This window comes from Cololabis saira, unplaced genomic scaffold (assembly GCF_033807715.1).
Source record: "Cololabis saira isolate AMF1-May2022 unplaced genomic scaffold, fColSai1.1 scf072, whole genome shotgun sequence".
NCBI lineage: Eukaryota > Metazoa > Chordata > Actinopteri > Beloniformes > Belonidae > Cololabis > Cololabis saira.
The window spans coordinates 124,550-143,056 of NW_026906236.1; the positions used below are offsets into that span (position 1 = coordinate 124,550).

At 43.0% G+C, this 18,507-nt stretch overlaps 1 long non-coding RNA gene across 2 annotated transcripts; it reads right to left on the reverse strand.

The window, feature by feature from the left end:
- Positions 1-1,145: 1,145 nt before the first annotated feature.
- LOC133436992 (uncharacterized) lies at positions 1,146-2,872 on the reverse strand. 2 transcript variants are annotated; one of them, XR_009780479.1, is made up of 4 exons: positions 2,420-2,872; positions 2,089-2,285; positions 1,903-1,983; positions 1,146-1,783 (listed from the first exon to the last, which is right to left on the reverse strand). It is a non-coding gene; the product is annotated as an uncharacterized LOC133436992 (long non-coding RNA). The 2 variants fall into 2 exon arrangements; XR_009780478.1 differs by having other exon boundaries at positions 2,061-2,285.
- Between the last annotated feature and the right edge of the window lie 15,635 nt (positions 2,873-18,507).

The window sequence follows — 18,507 nt, forward strand, 5'->3', positions numbered from 1 at the left end:
TCACTTTATCTAGCATATTACATAATGCATTTAAATATTCTATCCTGACACTAGGTGGCCTGTAACAACATCCAACAAGTATTGGTTTTAAATAGGGGAGATGTACCTGCAGCCATAACATTTCAACATCATCAACCATCAAGTCATGTCTCAATTTAACAGGATAATGGTCATGTATTAGAATGGCCACACCTCCAAACCTATTTCTATCATGTCTATAAATTGAATAGCCACTTATAGAAACTTCTGAATTGTTTATAAAACTGTCCAGGAGGTTTCAGAAATTGCAAGAATATCTATATTGTTCAATTGCAAAAATAAAGAAAGGTCTTGGATTTTATTCCTCAAACTACATGTTAATATGTGCAAGGACTAAGCCTGTAGGTAGTTTGTTTATACCAGTCATCTTATCACATACCTCAAGTTGTTAAATCATCATCACATTCATCAGACATATTGATCCAGCTCTGAAAGTTCATGGATAAGCAGTGTATTTGCAACCTCTGGGTTTCCATTAAGCTTAATGTAGATCTTACAGGTGGCAGTCCAGGTGGCTTGTATTTTGTTATCCTTCCTCAGAACACGTGCTTGGCGGGCAATGTAGGCGTTTCTCCTCGTCAGGTGATCATTTAGATATACACTAGAGCACTTCAGCTTCCGGCCTTGCTTCAGGACATCCACCTTTCGTTTTCTGAGGATTGTGTGTGTGTTTCCCTGAAGAGTTCATGCACACCTATGGGTGTGTGTGTGTGTGTGTGTGTGTGTGTGTGTGTCAGAGAGAGTAGAGCTAGTGAGTGTGTGTCTGTGTTTGAGTGACTGAATGAGTGAGTCTATGCATGTACTCTGCATGTAGAGTAAAAACTGTGGGAGTATGATGATAATGTATGGAAGAAAGTGGAAAAATCTTGAAGGCTTGGAGCTTGAAGTGAGCGATGACATCATTGCACATGTGCGTGTGTCTGTATCCATTTGCCCAGATGATAATCATATGGTCAAACAACAGTTAATCCAATACATTTAGAAATTAAATGATATAATAATCATCAATAACACCTCTATTATATGGAACACCAGGACAAAACCAGTACTGTACAAACATGTTGTTTATTAAATGTCAAATATTCAACAAAGTAAACAACTCTGATTCAAGTAAATTGTTCTGCATAACATTTTACATATGTCTTTAAGTAGTATATGGTTTTACACAATATTAATCTTGAAGTGAATTAAGCTTAAGATAATATTTCAAAAATATAAAAATTATGCAAGAATGAAATTACAGATGCATTCAAAATTGTATGGGTGCAGACAAGATCATTGTGCTAATAATACAATTGTAATTTAGATCATCAAAAGGTAAGTAATAATCATGTGGACAACATTCATTAAGAACATAAAGATAAAACAATATAATGCAGTTAAGTGTATGATCATAAAAACATGTCAAGAATTAAATTTTGAGAGAATTGAAGCCTTACAATGCAGAACAAAAGAATAGAGAAGTCTGGGTCAATCTACCATGATTTGTCAGACCAAGAGCCTCTCATTAAAATATCAAAAACTGAACTGTTATTGTGACAATTAAAGTTGCAAATATGGACAATAGACTTCCATTCACAACAGATGTGAGGACAAAATAAGTCCTGAGTCCTTTACAAGGATTGAGACTCACAGAGGTCAAAGGTCCACATCAAAACCAGTGAGGATCCCTCTGTCTGATGGGCATTCATGTGGCAGCAGAATGTCTTTGGACAGTGCAGAGCAGTGGTCATCTTCCTCTTTCCTGAATACACAAAAGCAGAGATATCAGCACAACATACATCATAGTTATTTCTGAATTTAAATTCAGTATACAAATTAGCCTTACAATTGCTCACACACCAGGACAATAGAAAATCTTACGTCTGTGTGGTTGCTGCATCAATAGAGTTGTCTCCAGAGCTGCTGTTGTCACTTGGTCTGCTACCTGGATCTGTTGTAGCCCTGATTTGGAAACAAAGAAATAATCAATAAGTTGTAGTTTTCAAAGCAAGTGAATCATCAAGAAGAAAGCTGCATACATTGGCAGAGCATCTGGCTGATGAGCACCTGCCTGAGACACATTGAACTGCTGCTGTGGCCCCTTGGACACATGTTGGACCGTCTAGGAAGTCTCGCTGATGCAGCAGAGTGCTGCTACATTGCTGCAGCTCTTCCCATGACCAACCGCAGGTCATCCATGGCTCTACTGGCTCCTGCTGCTCCTGGACCCTTCCTGTAGCCAGCCCAGGTATGCCTGATCCTGGCTGTACACCAAAGGAGAATGAAAACAACTTTATACATGTGTGTTGAAAAGTTTTTTTAACATAAGATTAAAAAACTTCAAAGAAATGTGAGCATTGAAAAGTCAAATCAAACTAACATCTAACAGTATACTCACCTCTGTCTGTAAGTGCACCTTGCCTGCATCCTCAGTGGCTCTGTAAGTACAACTGACAATATTACACCTGCAGGGGGACTATTCACCCATAGCTGGGACAGCGGTTGACAGGCACCAGGGTTTATCCACACAGTGGTGGCCCTGACGCCGTGTCTCTGGGGCCCGCTGCTGCTCCGAGATCCCCTGCAGTTTAGCCTGGGACCGTGAGGTACCCAGTTTCCGTGTGTGGCCCCGGGGAGGCACTGCAGGAGTCTTGGTAGTGGAGAGGCTTTGTACTGGCAGGAGGAAGCTAACTAAGTCAACTTCTTTTTTTCACCCTCCATTCAGAAGGCTAGCCAGCGGCAGAAGCAGTGAGCAGAGAGCAGCACAATGCAGCAACATGCACTAGCTCCAAGCACCACACTACTGCACTAGACGCTTCACACATACCCTGTGTTAGCACACAGCAGTGTGTGCTAACACACACACACAGACGCACACACACGCGCACACACACACACACACACACACACGCGCGCGCAGACAGACGCACACGCAGACAAACACAGATGACAGACATACACAAAAACAGATAAACAGAGAGGGGGTGCTAGAGAGGGAAAGGTGGGGAAGGAAGAGAGAAGGGGAGGGAATGACAAGGATGTGGATGAAAATACTTACCGTATACCTACCGAATACCTACCATTTCATCTGGGCTGGGCACCTTTTCCGAATTAAACAACATACCTACAAGGGCTCTTTTCCACAATAAAAGACCACAAGAGGAAACCTTTCTCAACCCAAAACCACCATGAGTTGGACCCCAGGCCATATTCACCATAAGCATCCAGATACCAAAAGAAAATAACACAATGAACCACAAGAACTACCCTAACAACAACTACCCTAACAACAACAACAGGCCATCTTGCTCAACCCCAACCACCATCAACAACAAGCTGTGAACTCTGCCAAAGAGTACTTCACAGATGACTTGGATCCGAGGCCACATTCCCCACAGGCATCCAGACACAACACCACTAAAGCAAAACCACTTCACTCAGAAGACAAGCCTCCCGCTTCTGGCGAAGTCAAAACACAGTACACCGGATCGTGATAACTGTGATACGATTGCAGCACACCTGATTGAAGGCAACATTGTGGTTGCGATATGTAAATATGATCAATCAGTGTCCGCTTTTCGGTCGTTGCAGCGGAAACAAGCTGGCTATAGCCTCTGGACCGAAACAACTCCCATATGGCTTTCTTCCCTTTGGAGAGCAAGTCTTCATTGAAGTCTCCACAAACCACTACAGGCTGGCAACCCATCATCTCTAAAGTGTCCAAGAGGCTTTGCATGTTTGCAAGAAACACGTCAAGTTGGATATTTGGTGGTCTGTACACAGTGGCTATCAATGCTCTGACAGGACCCTCAACCTTGACGACGGCGAATTCAAGGTCGGGCACATTTTGAATGTACCGTCGGGCCTCTGCTTGTAGACAGCTCCTGTAGTACACTGCAACTCCACCTCCATCTTTCATAGCCATATCCGCTCTGTTAGAATATGAGACATTTCTGTTGCGCGCAAACATCTCATATCCCTCCAGCTGGAAGTCTGGAGAAACAAATGATCCCGACAGATGGGATTCGGTGATGCACAGGACATCAGCAAGTCTGAATTCATGGTGGGACCTGATGTCCTCCATGTGCGACGGAAGTCCTTGACAATTGTGATGGACTATTGTCAAAGTTGGACCAGTGTGGTCTGCGGTCTTGACAAAGTGCAAAAGCGGTCTTGCACTCTCGAATGAGGCGTGACTCATAGTCTCCATTGATGTGGTGATTTTAGGATTCGCATAGATCTTCTTTTCTTCAAAGTCTCTGATCCATAGTCCTTGAAGTGAGGTCGTCCGGCTCAGGGCGACATAGGCCATTCCGGGTTCAAAAATGTGCTTCAAGGACACCACAGCAGACTGCACAGTCATGCCTTGCACTTTATGAGCTGTACAGCCGAAGGCCAGCTTCATCGGGAACTGCCGTCGAACCATCCCCCTTATGCTCGTGCTTTCCTCGAACCTTTCCACGTACACCAAGTTATCCTCCGCCCCTTGAATCTTCTTGCGGAATTTCTGGCCTGCCGTGGGATTATCCAATTCGAGTCCAATGAGCTTGACCACAGTCAGTCCGTCTTCGGTGGTGGTGACAATGTTGGCAATTGTTCCAAAAGTGCCATTTACAATCCCGTCCTCAATATCGAGATTCCTGATCACCATGACTCGTGCTCCTTGAGCCGCTTGCAGGTTGTCAGGTAAATCCCTTTTATTGCCTTTAAAGGAATCATACGCAGGTTTCATTTCTCCAGTTCGCAGATCTTTTCTAAAGTCTTGCGCTGGAATCTCTACAACTTGCAACTTTAAGGCAGTTAAAATTGCAGCGTTGTGCTCGTCAACCTCTTTGTTGGTGGCAAAGATATGAAGGGCGTCTGTCGGACAATCTCCGGCCTCCACAACGGCCTGAGCGAGCAGAGCTTCGTCATCCGCGCTGAGCGGATCCTCCTTATTCCTGGTTCTAATCCTGTTCAAGAGCTCGGCAAAAGTGCGATCATCTTTCTGCCGCATTATCTCTGTCAGATTGACCAGCTTGAAATCTTGCCAGAGGTCGAGCACATCATCCTCAAAAACGCATAGCGGTTTGCCTTTACCAAGGGGCGGCAGTTGGTAAAAGTCGCCAACTGCAAGGACAGACATCCCTCCAAATGGTCTCCTGTTTCCTCTGATCTGCTGAAATCTCCAGTGGACATAGGAAAACAGATCCTTAGAGACCATGGATATCTCATCAATAATCAAGATCTCCGCATTGGACAGTGTTACCCTCACTTCGTCCAGTGTGTTTCCGAGACCTTGATACGGAGGTTTCAGGCTTCTCGGCAGCTTCAGCAGTGAGTGCAGTGTTTTGCCAGAGATATTGAAAGCGGCGGTGCCAGTAAACGCCGCCAACAGCACTGAAGGCTTAGACATGTCACCTTCATTGCGAAACCTGGGAAGTTGGCGCAGAATCTTGGTGGCCTCCTGATAAACACACTTGATCACATGGGACTTGCCACAACCGGCTCCCCCAGAGATGAAGTAAAAAAAGGGTTCAGGATCCTGACCCCAGACGCGTTTCAAACACCATTCGCGTATGGCGTAGAAGGCGGACGCCTGCATCTCATTGAGGCTTCGAAACATGTTCCTCACAAAGTCGGGGCTCAATTCCGGCGCCTGGATTGCTGGCATGGCTCCACTGCTCTCACCTTGAAGCTGAAAATCTGGAAGCTGCTCCTGTTCCTCCTCGCCAGGGTTTATGGCTTCTCGCTGAGCGACACACTCTAAACGATCCACCTCAACCTCTGGTGCAAAACTATTCCACGCGTTGCGGACGGGTCCCTCCTTTCGAAACCGTTCGAGGGCTTTGTCGATTTTCTTACCCTCTCCTTCGTAGCGCTTTCTATTGAAGTTGACGTACTTTTTCACAGGCAATCGGCCCGGACGCCGACCACTTTTATAAAACGCTTCGTAGGTCGGGTAGCGTTCCGGCTTCAGATCAGCATCCTCTCTGTGTGGCCAGTACAGTTTTAGGACCCGTCTGTAATACTTTTCCGGATGTTTCTTCTCTGAGAAACGAGTAAACCGGATGACGGCAGGTTTTCCCGAAGTCCTCTTCTGGATAAACCCGTGGTCGTTCTGGAGGGGAATGGCAGTAGCCGATTGACGTTGCTGACCGTAGAGGACCCTGTAATTGGATGTGAAGTCAGCCAGACACATGTCTCGAAACTCGCCTGTATCAGGCCTCTGCATGTATTTTTCCGGCAATCCTGCCATCCAAACGTCCTCTTCATCTGCGGCCATGTTCTGCAGCCTGCTCATCGGAAGACTCATTCTCATACCGTCGTCCTCCGTCTGTATAAAAATTACAGAACGCGAGCACTTTTTCAGCGGTAGGCTGCATACCCGTGCCACAGACTCCTGAGCGCTAACCTCTCGGTGTTTAGCATACGCCTGCATAATCTGCTTCATCTCATCCTGTTTATTAACGCCAGATTTCCGTACATCACGGATGACAGAGTCAAGGAATTCAGTCATCTCGTGCTCTGGCTTGGAGACGTACGACATCATATACATGATGCAACTGAAATCGTCAATGACATACTGGATGTCCATGTTGGCGTTCCATGCTCGCAACAGGTCAGGGTTGTATCCATTCACCCAGCAGTCCTTGGGGTCACGCTTATTGTAGACCACCATTCCACTGGTGAGGGATCTGACACTGTGCGAGTACTCTTCAGGATGCAAGTCACATTTTTGCAACAACTCTGCCAAGTCCTTGAAAGAGGCATTTGGGTCCATTAGAAGATCTCTCACCGGCTTCAGCTTTTCCTTAGCCATCTGTTGCTGCTTTGAGAGGAATTTTTTGCTCTTCTTGGACTTCTTCTGACTCTTCTTGGAATCCTTGGACTTTTCCCCACATTTTTTATGCCCGCCAACATCGTTTTGTCCACAGTCTTGGTCTTTCTGGGCATCGTCTTTCTTGACATCTTCATCATCACCATCATCAACAGCCCCCCAAGGTGTGCAGCCAATGATCGTTTGATCCATGGGCAGTTTTGGAAAACCAAATCTGCACGATACATTGCCTTTCCTGCATGTTTTGGAGTGGTTGCGGCTGTGAACCTGAACCTCAGACACTATTTTGTGGAGCTCGGGGTCCGTGTCCACATCAGGCATCCGACAGCATATATAGCGGTCAATGAATTTGATGACATCCTTGCAGCACTCAGGATCCTCAATCTCTGGTGCATCTTTGATCCACACCAGCATATGGATATGCGGACTACCTCTAGCTTGAAATTCCACCCGATAAAAGTAGTCCTCCACTGGACCGATGGGCTGTGCAGGTGACAGGAGCAGATCTCTCATGAGCGCATCCACTCGCTTCTCAAACAAGCGCATCACCGTCACAGGGTTACTGCGGAGAATCTCACACTTCTCATTCCAGTCCAGCTCTGAGAAGTCCCCTTGCTCACCTTGTTGAGCTTTGATAATGTCAATAACCTCCGGCCATCTCATTTCGGCGGCAGAAAACGTTAGGAAAAACGTTGGCTTGCCCAACTGTCTGACCATGGCGAAAAGATCTCGCAGCGTTTTCTCCCAATACGCTGGAGTGCCTCGGAGGGGTTGCATGAAACGGGTCGCATCCCTATTTTGGATGAGTTGTTCCAGCTCCTCTTTGTCCTGAATCATCTTATTGGAAATTGTCCTCCCATCTTTGGTGAATTTCTTCCCCTTGCGTGTTTGGATGGACATGCTGTTCCTAGCGATGTGCGTTTCCGTCACAAACTGGGAAAAGAACAGATAACTCTGGTCCCTCGCAAAGCGGGCATCCACAGAGAAGAGCCTTGAATTGAAGTACACACTTGGGGACAGATGGATTATTCTGCCCTCATCCAAGGTGTTCTCTCCGGTTGGGAACTGAACAGGAAAGGCCATGGCTTCAAGCTTAGGAATGGCAAAGAAACCGACAGGTTTGTTTCCTTGGGCAGGAGCAATGCTAAATATGCCATCCCCATATGACAGAACCTCCTGTGCTATGTCAAGAGGCTGCATGCACGTGTCCAAGGCCAGACCAGGCCTGAGGTCTTCCTTTTCCTTGTCGTCGTCCACCTCATTGGGCTGCTTTTCACCAGATGTGCCTGCAGCGGGTTCCATGTCTCCTTCCGGATGTCTGGGCTCCTTGAGCTGTGCAGCATCTGGGGCTTCCTGTGGAGCATCTCCCTCTTCGAGACTTTCAAATTCAGCACAGTCATCAATCTCAATGTTGCTGTATTCTGAATGAGTCTCTCGCAGTATCCTTAGCCCTGCTAGCACATTCTTCATGTTAACTGTGTAGAAGTGCTGATAGCCCTTGTACTTGATGTTGCGCTTCAACTTTACTTGCAACAGCTGGGCTTGGGCGCTGGGCCTCGGAAGAGCATTGACTGTGGTTTCCATCTCTGATGGTACACACACAACTGCTCCGTGTACTGCTCTTTGACGTCCTTTGGGCAAGGCAACTATCTTTGCAAACGGTAAGATCTTTGCAATCAATTGCCTTTCCAGCACGTTCAACTGTTCGAGCTCTGGGGGAATGGGTGCGAGCTCCAGGTTGTTGCCAGCTGCCATGGACGGCATTCGTCCTCTGGCCAAGTGGCTGTCACAGGTGTGGCAGATCCACTCCCGCATCCTGTCCTGTGGAACGGTGCATGGGGCTGAGCAATCGGTGTCACAAACGTGGACATACTTACCTGTCAAGCAAGCAGCCACCACGCAAATGTTTTTAATATATTTGGCCCTGTTGCAATGCCTTACCTGATTGGGGAACAGAGCTCTGTGACACACTGTGCAGACATGTGTGGGCCCGTGTCTAATCCTTTCCCGAAATACAGATATGGCTTCTACCATCACAGGGTTAACCACAGGCTGTGCAGTTTCCGGGCGGCAGTTTACGATGTCCATGTATTTCCTCTTAATTCTGAGTGCACACTGCAACTTATGACGGATACGAAGTGCAGCATCTTTAGCGAGTCTATCCTTTTTGTTCTGGATGCAGTGTTGTATGTGACGCAGCCTGAACTCTGGGTTGTGGTGATATTTCTCGCTCACGTACTTTTTCTGTTTGATTTTAAAATGAAGATCAGTGCTATACCTCTCGGTCACGTACTTTTTCTGTTTGTTTTTAAAATGAGGATCATTGCTATACCTCTTGCTCACGTACTTTTTCATTAAACATTTCTGTTTGTTTTTAAACTGAGGATCAGTGCTATATCTTTCCTTCATGTACTTTTTCATGAAGGTTTTCTGTTTGCTCTGACTATCCAGATCCATCCAACTTCTTTTGATGTACTTCTTCTTTTGTTTCCGGTGATAACGGTCTTTTACGTATTTGGTTTTAATCGCCTGCAGTTTTGTCAGCCGAAATTCCAAACTGCTGACATATTTCTCTTTCTCATACTGCGCTCTATTAGTGATGCTTGTACCATTGTTTACAGGTGGTACATGTTTCTTTTTGCACTCACTCGATCTACGCATAGCCTTTTTTCGCATGTGTTTCTCGATTTTCGAAAAATCCTTGCCTGTCGTGGGACGTGCTATGTTGACGCGCTGATTCAAGTCCTGATTCTTTGGATGTCTGAAGTTAGTATTCTGTGGGATATTGGCTTCTAACAATTGTGCTTCTGGTACAGCCGTTGATGGATTTTTGATGGTCACATCCTCCGACTGCCCAGGCATCTCACTGAGTGTGTGGTCACTTGTAAAGGAAACAGGCATGAACTCATAGCTGCCATAAGGGCCACGGTTTTGAAAAAGCACAAGCAAATGATTAACCATGTCACTCAATTCAGAGAAGGTCAGCATAATTGCTTTTCCTTTACGTTGAGGAAGACCTTTGGCACACCTTGAGTGGGAATCAAAAACCCCGTAGCGTCCGGACCGGTCACGGAACACTGCAATGCACTCAGGATTAACAATGAGAAAAGCCAGGTTGACACCTTGAGAGAGGCTGTTCAGCTGTTCACGAAGGCGCAGTCCTCTCCTGCTTCGAGGGCTGCCGTCTACAGCCTTCAAGAGACCAACCCTCAAGTCCGACATGTCCAACTGAACATTGTAGGTATCCGAATCGGTGAAAACCTGTTTCGGCATCTCCTCTATGGTCAAGTGGTTGCTTTTGAACCTTTTGTCCGCCTTCAACTGTTCTTTGATACCTACATAGAGTGCATTCCCCTGTTCAAGCACTCTATCAAGTGAGACCATGTCAAAATCCACCCCCTCCTGGTGGTAGGCGAGAAAGGTCAGAGCCATGCAGGTACACTGGTGATTGCGAGAAAAGGTTCCATACCTCCCGTCCTTCTGAGAATGCGACGCCCTCACAGATTGAGTGCGATGGCTCGGACCGACGGCAGGATCCTGAAATCATTTTAAGGAATGTTGTCATTGTTATCGTGATGTAACATTTTCTTTTATAAGTGACAGATCAATCATTATCAATCTCATCATTAATCATAATTCGTTTCATTATCATCGTTAATCTTATATTCTTTAACATACCTTACATGCCTCCAACATATGTAACCAGCAATGGGTGGACAAAGTATTCACATCCTTTACGTAAGTGAAAGTACCAATACAATAATGTAAAATTGCTCCATTACAATTAAAAGTCCTGCATGTCAAATACTGCTTAAATAAAAGGGTACATAAATTATAGCAGCAAAATACAAGTATAATAATACACAAGTATTAAAACTAAAACTACTGAGTCCAGTGGTTCACAACCCTGGGTCAGAAACTGTGTGTGTGTGTGTGTGTGAGAGTGAGTGAGTGAGTGAGTGAGTGAGTGAGTGAGTGAGTGAGTGAGTGAGTGAGTGAGTGAGTGAGTGAGTGAGTGAGTGAGTGAGTGAGAGAGAGTACAGACAGAGGTGCAGCAGTTAAAAGATGTAAATTACCTGGCTGGGACGTTCCTGGAAGGTGGACTCCTGGGGCTGGGCAGGGTCAGACGCACCAGGCTCCACCACCACTCTCCTAGGACTGCAAGGCGCTGGCTTGGAGGACACCTCCACGGCTGGTGCCTCCACCTAAAACAACAAATAACTGTGTGAACTGCATTGACAAAATGAAACCATGTATTTTAATACTGTGTTACAATTATTCACTAAATATAACAATAAAATGTTTTTGTCTATGGTGTGTCTACTCAAAATACTCAAACAAATCCAAATAAGTATTACTCAAATAAATCAGACAAAATAATCATAATAATAATAATAATAATCATAATCATATATATATATATATATATATATATATATATATTAGGGCTGGGCGATATGGCAAAAAAAGTGATCACGATTTTTTTTCCCATATTGAATGATCTCGATTTTTAATCACGATTTTTTAAATCAGAAGATCCCCCCTCCCTTCTGGAATAAAATAGAAAGAAACCAGAGATTAGTTTTTTTTTTATTAACAAATAAAGCAAATAGCATGTTTTAACAAGAATCCAGAATGCAGTGGTACCCACCGAAAAAACTAGGGATGCACCGAAATGAAAATTTGAGGCCGAAACTGAAGCGGAATAAAATTTAAAGACTTGGCTGAATACTGAGTACCGAATAGCCTACGGAATGCGGTTGTTCACAGTTTTTCATTTATTTTGCCATGTTTTTCTCAATTGCATAGATAAAATTGCAATGACATTATTAACAACAAAAACAGTAAACTAATGAGTTGAGCCACTGTCAAGCAGCTGGCGATGCGGTTGCTTAAATTGACCAACAGGTGGCTCTCTAACATCACTGTTTGTGTACTGTGCGTCACTCTGACGCTGGTTAGTAATTAAGGAGTTAAAACTCACTCGCCACTTACGGGACTCAGTAGCCAGCAGAAACGGCAGTTTTATTACATTTATTAACTGTAGTACCGCTATTATGAGAGGTTATTTCTCACAGTATTAGCCTAAAGGGACTTAAGGCTGATTTATGGTCCCGCGTTACACCAACGCAGAGCCTACGGCGTCATCTGGTGAGCTCTGCTTGTTGCCTCCGCGCTCCGACACATTCACTCCGCTGAGCGCGCACACAGACACACACGCACGCACGCACACACCCATGTCGGGGCCGCGGAGTTTCTGAAGTCGGCGGTGATCAGTGATTTGTGGTACAAGCAGATCGAATCACAACTTTAATGAGTGCGGTTCGAATACACAATACATCCATCACGAAGGGCATTTTGTGAATCCATCACACCCTCCTCCTGTACGCTCGGAAGAAGTTGTCCGGCGAAATAAATAAATAAATAACCGTGAGTCCCGGTCGGCTCGAAGCTAAGCTAACGCTAGCCTGCGGTTCTTGTCTTGTAGTTTTATTCTCTCTGGTCACGCTTGCTCCCACCGGTGCAGGGGAGGCAGATGTGACTAGTTTACTGCCTATGGTCATGCAACTTGCCGTGGCATGTCATGCGCATGATCAATTAATGCAGACAGCGCGGTGCCAGGAAAGCGGGTTGTGATTGGTTGTCGTGCACTTTGCTGCAGCATGTTTTGCACGTGATCGAGAAAGTAGACACACAGCTGATCACCGTGATCGAACTTAATTTGATCGCGATCACAAATCGAGATCGTATAATCGCCCAGCCCTAATATATATATATATATATATATATATATATATATATATATATATATATATATATATATATATATATATACATACACACACACACACACACATATAAATTATTATAATTTTGAATCCTTTGTTTGAACATGGTTAAAAAAAATGTCAGTCAGCACTTGACTTCTGCAAAATCTTATACCAATGTGGAATAACTTAATGAGAAAAGAAAATATATTTTCACGTTAATGTAAATATTTTGCTATTGTTGTACTTCCAGGATTAATTCTTATGTAAATAAATATATTATATATTAACACACACACACACACACACACACACACACACACACACACACACACACACACACACACACACACACACACACACACACACACACACACACACACACACACACACACACACACACACACACGTCTCAGAAAATTAAAATATAGCTATAAAGTTCTTTATTTTCTGTTATGCAATTAAAAAAAAATGTCATACATTCTGGATTCATTACAAATCAACTTACTGTAAATATTGCAAGCCTTTTATTATTTTAATATTGCTGATTATGGCTCACAGTTTAAGATTCCCAGAATATTCAAATTTTTTGAGATAGGATATTTGAGTTTTTTAAGCTGTAAGCCATGAACAGCAATATTAAAATAATAAAAGTCTTGTAATATTTCAGTTGATTTGTAATGAATCCAGAATGTATGACATTTTTGTTTTTGTAATTACATTACAGAAAATCACAATATTCTAATTTTTTCCTGAGACAGTCCTGTAGATTGTCATTAAAACATTAAAAAAAATGATAATTTGCATATCCCGAGACATTCCTAATAATACTATTTAATATATTCCATACTCCTAAGATATTATTTTTAGATATTTGTATCTAATATTTTACTATAATAATCGTTCTTGCGTTTCCTCATTGTTGTTAGCTTGTTTTTATATTCTTTATATTTGCTTTCTGCGTCTTTAATTTTCCATTCAATGAATTCCTTATACAAGATATTTTTCTTACGTTACGTAGACCTTTAGTGATCCACGATTTAATCTTTAGACACAGAGGCGACACAATGGACTTAGCTGATACAAAGAGTTGACCAAATCTATTTCATTTATCCAGGAGGAGGAGGAGGAACAGACAACATGAGATAGGAGGAGGAGAGGGGAGGAGATATACCTTAGCTGGAGAGGATGGTCCCACAGGTGAAGGAGTTTTAATCTTAGGCCTCTGAGAACGCATAAGAGCAAATTCAGTAAAAATTAAGACTTTAATGAAACAATGCACTTTGGTCAGGAGGAGTGACTTGTCCCGCTAGTGAAGACATCAGACCTCTGGCCATCTGAATATATAAAGCAGCAGAATTTTACTAAGAGGAAGACTAAGTGAGATCATGCATGTTACTGAATATGGAAGCATATGAGGGCTTATCATTTTCAAATGATGCCTCAGCAAATAGTTACCAATATTCAATTTTAAATCTAGAATGTGAAATTTTAAATGCATTTGCAGAAATGCTTTTTCATTTTAAGAATGTGGCTGCATTTTTTGACTCAAAAATCAAATCAATAATATTTAATCCAATTTACATTTAAATTTTTTTTGTATTTTATTTTGAAAATTAAATCTCAAACGTCTTTCTTTTTAATTTGAATAAAGAACAAGAATAAGCAGCCTTGAAGAATAAAATTAAAATGCAAATCAGATTATATATTATTAATTTGATTTTAGAGTCAAACAATGCAGCCACATTCTTAAAATGAAAAAGCATTTCCGCAAAAATGCATTTTAATTTGAAAATAGGCCCTCATGTGCTTCCATAACTGAACCGTACTTTTGCAGGTGGAGAACAGCAGGGGGTTTCTAGCTCATCCGAACTACAGGAGACTCCGGTCAGAGGTGATACAAACGGCTGATGACAGATGAGAAGAAACAGTGAATTAAACTGTGGACAATTTATTTAATTTTATGTATTTTGTAAGTGAGAGAGGTTCAGTGTTATACAGATAAAATCTGAATCAGGTAACTCACCGTCTTGGGCTTAGGAGAAGTCTTGCGATCCACACGCAAGTTCGTGGTGCTGAACTGTCCAGCGGGGGGAAGTGGGGGGAAGCACTCCTCCCGAAAGACAAAACACTCCTCCTGAAAAACAAAACAGGTTGACTTCTGATTACAATCTGTCCTGTAAGAAAAAAAACAAACCAAAGAATGATAAATACATCCTCAAGGAATATTATTTAAATATTAACCTGCGGTTGAACCTTCCCAAACTGAAGAGAACCTGTGGATCTGCGAGGTTCCCTTGGGTGGCTCACCTGTTACCAATGAAAATGTATTTTAAGTGTAATCTGCATCATCAAATAAAATATCAATTAAACTTGAATCATTAAAATTACAAAATGCACTTTTGATTGTTATTTTAAATATTATTGCACCTTTTGGCAAACATTAGCACTATGAACAAATTCTAAACTAATAGAAGAGGGGGAACGGCATACCGTCACAGCAGGGGAGGTTAGGCCTAAAGGCTCGTCCTCGTCCGAACTCCAGAACAATCCGGATGGGGATGTTCCAACCTTCTGAGAAGATGTCATAACATACATATTAAACTTTAGACAGTGAGGACAGTCTACACATCTCTGGGCAGAGTGAGCTGCGAATCCCCAGCATGTGTCATTTGCGATTAGAAGTAACATACCTTGTTCACTGGAGAACGGAAGCAGCGACGATACTTTCCCTTGGCTTGGGACGAGGACGCAACCTATAGCATGAAATAAATCAAAATACTTCAAGTCACATCGTTACAGTGAAACAACAATATACATTACAATTATATTTATAGATAGCATAGTTTATTTGAAGACTATTATTATAGTTTATATGACTTTAAAAAATATAGATGTAAAATTAACGGTCAGTAATAAAAAAGGTAAGACTCTAGATAAAATGTCCTCCATCAAGACATAAAAGTTTGACACTGACCTTCTTGGGCTTAGGCGAAGGCTTGAAGTCCGCCAGGCAAGACAGGTGAGAAGGAGAGACTTTCTCCATAGCACGTAGGGCGGTGCTGCTGAAGAAGACGGGGTTCAGTGGGAAAAAGCACTCCTCCTCCTATAAAAAAATAACACAGAAAATCTTCTAATTACATCTTTTTTTTTCTAATTCAAAAAGTAATATTTGAAAAGCCATAAACGAAGCACAAACCTGTGGTTGAGCTGTCCTCCACTGGAATGACAGAAAGCATTGCGTTTTATTAAAAAAACATCATTGCAACCTTCATTAAAAGCTTCAGAAATATCACATTAAACATTGTATAAATCACATCACACCATCATACCGTATATTAAGTCTCAAGCACACATAATATGCATCAATTACCTTGCCTTCCTGACCAACTACCGTCCACCGAGACGGATCAGGGGTAGTTGATCGAGGACGAGGGGAAGCTGGAGCAGGAGAACTCTCCCTCACAACCGCTTTAGGAAGGACCTTCCTAAGTGGAGGTGATGGCCTGGGAGAGACTCGCAAGACTGGTGGTGGTGGTGGTGGTGGTGGTGTCCTAAGTTGCTCTGTAGCAGCAGATGAGAGCAACTCAGCGAGGATAGCCATCCCGAAACGATCACTCAGGTGGACCTGCAGAAATAAGCAAAGAAAAAAACAAAAAGGTTTTACTTTCATTTAGCATCTGCCGTGTACTGAAGTCTTAATGGCAACAACAAAGAACTACAAATCAGACTTTTGTTCCACACACAGACATTGTACTTACACCATCATAGCTCCAAAGCGCCAGATTGCTCAGGGGGAAATGCTCCGTAGCAGAAAAGAAGTACTTCACACCTTGAAAAAGAGAAAAAAATTAATTAATCATCATGTTATACATACATGTATTATGACTTTATATGAGATCCTACACATTTAATTCATGCTTTTTATGCAAGATATTTTCTCAATTAGCTGTATGAAACTCAAATATTTTCCACATACCCATACGAGCAGCCACACGTCGATATTCCTGACGCAGGTGATCCTGGTAGTGAGGGTCACAAGTCAGGCGGGGTGGAAAGTCGACAACAAAAACCTGTAGAACACAAAACCTGATCATTAATAAGAAAATTACACTTTCACTAAAAGTCCCACACAGTCCATATAATGAAATCATCCAATCAACAATAATAAGATAAGAAAGAAAAGCTTACCTTAGGCCAGCGGTTGCCAATGGATTGGAGGAGTTTGGCAAAGTCGTTGGCAGCGTTAGCAATGGTGTTGCGAGTCAGGTCGTTGCTGGGAGCCAGTAGACAGACGGCCTCAGGAGTACGAGGAACTACGGCGTTTAGGACCTCGGTACGGAGCTGAGACGCACTGGCCCCCGGAGTCGACATGATGCCAAAGGACAGGTCTTGAGTCTTTGGCATCTGGACAAAACCATCTACAATGGCGCGTAGATGGGAGTCCCCGACAATCAGAACAAGCTGCAAAAATAATAGCATTTCATTCGCATGAAAATCATGAAGACATCAAACGATCAATTATTTTCTTCCAACAGTCAATATATATATTACCTTCTTGTCCGGGGACTCAGGCGGCATGATCAATTTGTTTCGCCGCCCTGTGAAGGGGGAAATTGACCAATTGAGCACTCTGTGGCGTCGCCCGGAGCCATGGCCTGTTTAGAAAAAGATGGAACATGAGACGATTAAAGAGGGATTTCATACCTGTAAAGATCCTACAACAATCACTCTTTACTAGCAGTGACAGTTAACAAGCTCTTAGCAGAAATGTATAGTAAGAATACATAATTATTATATTTGATATAATAAAAATTAATTCAATTAATAATAAAACAGCTGAATACTCACGTGCACAAAAGTCGGCACGCGCTTCATCCTCTGACCAGGGCCGTTTGGCTGGGAGTGTGAAACCAGCCGACTAATGACAAATAAGAAACAGATTAAACTTAACTGGACGGTGTAAACGTGTCTCAGTGAAGAGACTGAGTTGTTTAAATGAGTGTTCGTGTCATTTCTGGTTATACATACGTTGTTCACTGGATAGAGGGAGCTCTGGGGGGGGTCTGGCTCATCGACCTTCTCCTTTCTCCAGCGCTCCGCCTGGGCCTGGGACCTCTTCCCCTTTCTCGGCATCCTGAAAGAAAAAAAGAAATCGCTCCAAACAAAAGGGCGTTAAGCCTAAACTAAAACCTAACCTAAAGTACACGATATAGTTAATATATAGTGTATAATAATATAATAGACTACAAGGTTATAATACGTAAATGTGCGTGAGAGGAGTTGAGGTGGAGAGGGAGATTAGAAAGAGGTGGCGATTAGTTAGAGGGGGAGAGGGAGGGGGAGAGGGAGGGGGAGAGGGAGGAGGAGAGGGAGATGAGGTAGAGATGAGGTAGAGATGAGATACAGATTAGATACAGATTAGATACAGAGGAGATACAGAGGAGATACAGATGAGGTTAGGGAGAGATGAGTCAACGAGGACTGGAGCTCAGGAAGCTGCAATGAAAAGACAGACAGACATTAACAACTACATTATACATCTTAACATGTCATGTCTGTGTCTACGGTTAAATTTATCTATTCCTCAACACAAGGCTGTGTGTGTGTGTGTGTGTGTGTGTGTGTGTGTGTGTGTGTGTGTCCCAGTACGTTTACATGCAGCAAAGATGGGATTTCTGATCGTATCAGATAACGACATGCAGAAGATCGGATCACTTGTCTGAGTTTACCTGCTGTTCAGAGATCAGATAACTGGCCAGAGTGAACCCCCCCAGTACACCTTTTTTTCCCCTTTTTTCCTTCAAATTCCGCGTTTTTTTCCCCTTTTTTTCCTTCAAATTCCGCCTTTTTTTCCCCTTTTTTTCCTTCAAATTCCGCCTTTTTTCCTTCAAATTC